Here is a 7,057-nt window from a genome sequence, read left to right on the forward strand (position 1 = left end):
AATAACACTTTTTGCAGGTTGTGTACACAAACCACAAGTAACGGACAACTATCTGAGCGGTTTTAAGGGAGAAGAAAAACTGCTCTGCCAGAGAGTCAGGTAACTTAGGCAGTCTTGTACCTGAAGTGCCTGAGTTTTATGGTGAAGGTGTAGACTGCACATTAACTCAAAGGCGAGGTGTCCACTGTGGGGATGTTGTAAAGCCAAGAAGACACTGCAGAGAGATCTTCTTATTCTTTTGTCTCTTGCTCTCACAACAGGAAAAGACAACCTGAAGATTTTGTTAGTTGGCTAGTGTTCTCTGAGAAAGGCATCTGCACATCAAAAAGTTCTCAATGGCTGACTTCCCATTTCCAAAGTCAAGAATTACAAGGGAGGCTGGCAGAGGCCAGGAGTCAGAGCTTTCCACTTCCTGTAACCCAGACTGACATCCGGCCTAATAAGAGAGCATAGAGGTACCTCTCTGTTTTTAAAAATGAAATACTTCCAAGTGAATCCTTTGAAAGAAGTTTCAAAGCACAGCATTTGACAGTTGACAAGAGGGTATGTGGTAAAAAAAATCCTCTAAGCTTGTTTCCACCTAGCCCCCCCACCCCACCCCCAGCTCCTAACCCCGAAAGCACACATGGTTGACCAGGCTTCTATGCAACCTTACAATTATATTATGTGAAAAAATGCGACGTTAATACACAAAGTCAAGTGGATACTTGGGACAATTGTCAGGGCAGGACGTGTCCCTCACTTATAAATAGCTATAGCTATATTTTTAAAAAGCTCCCTATAGCTCAACCGAAAGGCTTCAAGCCCCAAACAATCCAAATAAGAACCTCAGGTCTTCTTTTGGCTAGATTTCTAGATTCTACATTCTTTAAATCCAGTTATTCAGAAGTCTGGATACAGTTGTGGAGGATTACGATACCCGATGTGATTGTCTTAGAAGATTGAAATTACACTTAAATTCCTGTCCTCTGCACCCACGCTTCAATGGAGTTGAAGAAATAAAATTATAAGCGTTAATAAACTCAGCCAATTAGGGGCAAAAGATATTACTTAAAAAGCAGGTCTGTCAATATTAATCTTTTATTGTTTTTCACAGGTTCACTCTTTTTTTCTTAAAGGTTTTTATTTAGATTCCAGTTTGTTAACATACAGTGTAATAGTAGTTTCAAGTTGTCAATATTATTCTTATGTTTCACCATCTGCCCCTCATTGACTTGATGCTAATCAGATCTTGTTTGAAACAACAGCACCCCCTTCCCCCCGCCCCCCGCCCCCCCCAAAGCTGGTGGAAAGGACTTGTTACAGGACTTGTCATGTGCTTACTTGCAGCCACCTCGGGGCTTCCCCTGCAGTGGTCTTTGACAAGACAATGTTTCCTTTTTGATAAGCATTAAGTGTACACCTAAACAAACAAACAAACATACAAAATGCCAACACGCTGGGTCATTTCCTTAATCTACCACCCTTTTCACTGAGAAAATAAAGCTTTTCCTTTTGAAGCTACTGCTAGCACTTAACCCTGATGGATGTCTTCCTTGATGAAGGTGGCTATTTTGACATACGTATAATGTTGTTCTATGAATCAGGCCAATATTAGCTATTTTTTGACCAACCCCAGGGATCTTTAAAAGCTTTCTTAATGCAGATCACTATACAGCTATATTCAGTATTAGGGAGAGTCCTGGCTGGGGATGGGGATGAACTAGGTGACCTCTGGAGGTCCCTTTCAGCAATGAAAATGCTATAGAAACAATTCAATGACTTCTGCATATTTTATTTTAGGCCTATCGTTGGAAAAAAAAAAAAAAAAGAGTTCAGCCCCAAGAAAATAAATACAGTCCATAGGATTACGGTGACACTGTGTTTGTACAGGAAAAGTGGATTTTAGACTTCATTAAATACCTCTTGTCCGTAGAGGTACCTAATCCATTTGGATTGTTTATAGAACATTCCCCTTCCCCTTATTCAGAGCTTTGTGTTATTTTGAGTGAGATCATCCATGAAGTATGATGGTTACTATGCAAACTGTGAGACTACTAAAACAATCACATTTCTATTTTATAAGAATTTAAACTAAATATGCTAATTTACCCTCCAGCGGCCCGTTACAAGAATGAATACACAGTGGACAGTTCTGGCTGTTGTATAATTTACTGTTCAATGTTCCTTTGTTTTCACAGAATGACCGTGTGTCTATTTTTCTGGATTCAGGATAGTTGGGGGTGAGGAGAAGAAATAAAGCATTTAATAATATTTGAATTTCCATCACTTGAGTGCTAGCAAACAAAGGACTTGCTAATGTAAAAACCTAAAATAAGGTCACCTAAATCCTCAAAAGATATTTCTGCCCCAGCCTCGGATATGGTCGGGCCTGAGACCAGAGAGGTTACGTCCAATTATCAGGTCATCAGAAAAGAGGGGCAGACCCCGGAGAGTTGCGTTAGTTCTGGAGTTCTTAATTATTTCTTATGGCCAAACAATGTTCTATATTTGCCGAATATTGAATTTCAAAACCTCAGGACCTAATCGGCTTCAGAGAAATGTTTAGTTTGACCACAGCCCTCTCGACAAGAAAAATGCCGATTGTTAAAACTTTATTTGTGGTTTTAAAGTGAAACCATACTGCACGTATCTCACAAATTATGATAAACCTCCATCTAAATAGAATCAAGATTTTCATGGTTTTGACCTCTAAAGCATATTTGCAGAGCATGAACATGCAATGAACATACAAAATAGCTCTAGTTAACATCTCACTTACAACTGCTTCTGAAGTTATAATTGTTATGCACAAATATAAATTCAACAGAAATGGCTTAAATTTAATAGTGAAATAGAAGGAAAGAATTCCTAAATACTGACATGAAAAGAAAGTCTATTTCTTAGATTGTAAATACTTTTTTTAAAAAAAGATTTTATTTATTTATACATGAGAGACACAGGGAGATAGAGAGGCAGAGGGAGAGGGAGGAGCAGGCTCCTCACAGAGAGCCCGACGTGGGACTCGATCCTGGGACTGGGATCATGCCCTGAGCTGAGGGCAGACGCTGAACCGCTGAGCCACCCAGACATCCCTAGATTGTAAAAACTTAAACATTATCTCTTCTACTAGTCTTATTGATATAATTTAATAAATACAAAGGATGGCCAAAGATTGGTCATTTGGACTTGTAAATAGCTAATAGAGCAGGTCACTGACACTTCTGAGGCATTTCTAGAAGGCTCTAGACTATTTAGCACATTCCATTCTTCGGGGGTTTTGTTGAGCCTAAACTATAATTTGAGGGATGTCTTTAAGAAAAAATCATGAATACAAAATTGCTAGGGTATCTTTCAGATCCTGGAAGTGAATAAGTGAATTTTAAGTTTAGTTCCTTTCCTTTCCTTTCCTTTCCTTTCCTTTCCTTTCCTTTCCTTTCCTTTCCTTTCCTTTCCTTTCCTTCCTTTTTAAAAATTTTACTTTTAATGGGACGCCGGGGTCGCTCGGCGGCTGAGCGTCTACGCCTTTGGCCCAGCGTGTGATCCCGTGGTCCTGGGATCGAGTCCCACATCGGGCTCCCCACATGGGGGCCTGCTTCTCCCTCTGCCTCTGTCTCTCCCTCTCTCTCTGTGTCTCTCATGAATAAATAAATAAAATCTTCAAAAGACAGATTTTATTTTTAAGTAATCTCTACAGCCAATATGGGGCTGGAACTCACAACCCCGAGATCAAGAGTTGGCCAATATGGGGCTGGAACTCACAACCCCGAGATCAAGAGTTGCATACTCTACTGACTGAGCAAGCCACGTGCCCCAAGTTTCTTTGAGTTCATGATAGATCCTTATCTGCCCCTTCCTGAAATCCTTGCTCCGGTCCCAATACATAGCCGTTGTTTGTAAGATGATAGCAGTGACTGTTTTTCTCCAACATCTTGGAACCAGAATGACTGTTTGCTCTTTTTAAAGTGTATCAAATACTAGATAATGTGGACAAGGGCAGGTTGGGGCTCTGTTCTACAGTCTGATCATCTCAGTCCCACTCTGCTCTTCTTGGCTGCTGGCTGGCTGAACTATTGCTCTGTCTTGTAGCAGGAGCTCTATTTCATCCCAGTGGTTTTTTCCTGTTGTATTTCCTTCTCAATGATTTAAACAGAAGAGAAATCTAGAACTGGAGATGACACAGCTACACTGCCGGCTTCTAAGCATTTCCCAGGAGGATGGAATCACTGAGGCTGAGGAAAGGGCTATGGAAAAAAAAGAACATTATTCTTAAGGAGGGAGATGTGGATGTTAGCACTGATTGTGATTTTCAGTGAAAAGGAAACAGAACTCCCCTGTTCTCGGTTTCTTTTATAAAACAGAGGGGTTTGGTCTGGATGATCATTAAGTTTCCTTATCACCGTATAATCTTGCAATTCCTTACTTTTCGACTTATTACTGAAAAGTTTATTTAACAATGATGTAGCTGTGTAAGTTTGGCATCAACAAGAGACCTTTACATTTTAAATTATCCATCTTCAGAATGTGTGTGGGTAGGGGCCCCTGGGTGACTCAGCGTCTGCCTTGGGCTCAGGTCTGATCCTGGAGGTCAGGGATCAAGCCTTGTGTCAGGCTCCCTGCTCAGTGGGGAGTCTACTTCTCCAGAGTCTCCCTCTGCTCCTTCCCCTGCTCGCACTCTCTCTCTCTCTCAAATAAATAACTAAAATCTTAAAAAAAAAAAAAAAAAAAAGAACATTGTGGATATATGTGAACTAGGTGATGTTTCTTGGTCTTGACTCAAACAAAAGAGCTAGCAATGCTGATAGCCTCCCCACAGTTACCACTTCCCTCTGAACAGATGGGAAACTTTTCAAATGGCTGTTAGAGATTCAAGTTCAGATTCTCAATCTTCTTGTTCTTAATAACTTAAAGTCCACAGCTTTCGGAATAGAGAAATAATTTTGAATTTCTCTTCTTTGAAAATATGTGGGATTCCAAAGTAAATACTCTGTTCTGTTGCAGAGAGAGATACAAATACCCAACTCGCTCCTGCTTTCCATTAGTTACTGAGCCCTACTTATTTTTCCTTCAGAATGTCTCAGGCCTTTTTTCCTTCTCCGTTGGCTCAGGCTTTATCATCTCTCATTCAGCTACACGATGGATGCCCTGCTGATCTTGCCTTCAGGCTCCTTCCCAGTCAATCCATTTTAAAGCCCTGTCTTCATCATGTTGTTCCATTTTAAATTCTCAGTAGCTCCTGGTTGCCAGTGGGATAAGCTCAAATGTTTTAGCCTGAGATTCAAGTCTTCCAGATCTATGTTGAACTCATGCCATGGCCTGACATAGCGACGTCACCCTTGCGAGTGTGATCTGTTCATTCTTTTCCCCAAGGAAATTTATGCTTTTCTGCCTCTGAACCTTTTCTCACGCTATCCCTCTTTCTTAGAATTATCTTCCATCTTCTCTCTGCCTATCCAAAGTCATCCTTTATGGCACAGCTTGAATTTCATCACTGTGAAGTCTTTTTGCACCATCCAGACTTAAAGTGAGCTCCTCTGAGCTTCTGTAGTATTTGTATTACTCATTCAGCATTTCCAGTCTTCTGCTATATTATGAGATCTGTTTCTTTCTCCCTCCCTGCCACTGTCTCCCTCTTATTTGTTCTCCATTTGTTTTCTCACCATTGCTATATATTTTCTCTCTCATTGAGTACCTTATACATAATAGCGATTCTATACTAGTTGCTGAATGTTGAATGGTTTTATTAGATTATTACATCAGGGCTACTCATCAAGCATCTCTTGTGCCAGGCGAAGGACATTAAAACAATTTATTTGCTAAGTTTTTTTTTTCAAGTAATCTCTATGCCCAGTGCGGGGCTCGAACTCACAATCTCCAGTTCAAGAGTCACATGCTCTACCCACTGAGCCAGCAAGGCTCCCCATGCTAAGTATTCTTTATATTTCATTATTTATAGAAGAACATGAGCTATTCTTGACCACACCATAAAATACTAATAGGCGGGTAGGAGGTAAAGGAGAAACCATAGACTCCCTTTCTTGTGCTTCAAAGCACATTCTTTTGATTGGCTACATTGAAAACGAATGGAGAGTGTGAATGTTATCTGAACTGTTCCCTTTTATCCTTATAGAATATAATGTATAATGCACTTTGGTTGTTTGGGGCTTTGTAATATATGGTATTGCATTTATTACTTACTATAATCACTTGAATACCTTATGGGAACTTGAGTACCTTATGGGAACAGAACAGAACCACTGGAAGAGGGTTTTTGAAATCAAACAAGGTCTTGTGTGGAGTTTCTCAAGAGCGATCTGGAGACAATAAATGTAGTGGTTACAAGAGTGCATCTTGGAGGCAGACAGGATTGGGAGCAAATCCTGAGATGGATAATGCAATGGCACTTAAAAATGGGAATTATGACATCCTTATTTCATTGACTTGTGAAGATGAACAGAGGATGAACAGACACATGCAGATTGCCTAGCACAATACCTGATGCTTAATAAACATTCACAAATTATTAATACAGGGTAGATTGAGAGTTATAACAGGTAACTAGGATGGAAAGACAAAGTCTGAGGGAGAGAAATATTCATATTTTATATATATTATATATATATAAAACACAAATATTTATCGAACTATTATTAAACTATTAGGCACCAGGCACAGGCTATTAACCACTAGAATTGAAGAGACTGAGAAGGGAACAGGAATTATAGGGAATCAGGTTGGAGAGAATAATTAAAGGTCTAGGATTATTGATATAATTAGCACAATTTAGGTAGTATATGATAACAGACTAAATTAAAATGGTACTTAATAAATACTTGATGAGAGCAATGGTTAATTACTCACTGAATTAAGAGCCCAAGACCGTAGAAGACCCTAGCCTGGGAGAAAGAAAGAATGAAAGGGGTATTAAACCACTGACCATTGCTTCCAATTTATTGTATCAGTCCAGGCAATGCAGAAAACTTAAATCCACTACACATCTGCTAAAATTTTCCCCATCTGAAAGGACATATGAATTCACATGCATGGTATTTTGAGGGTCAGGTGTCATAAATTAGGT

This window comes from Vulpes lagopus, chromosome 11 (genome assembly GCF_018345385.1).
Source record: "Vulpes lagopus strain Blue_001 chromosome 11, ASM1834538v1, whole genome shotgun sequence".
NCBI lineage: Eukaryota > Metazoa > Chordata > Mammalia > Carnivora > Canidae > Vulpes > Vulpes lagopus.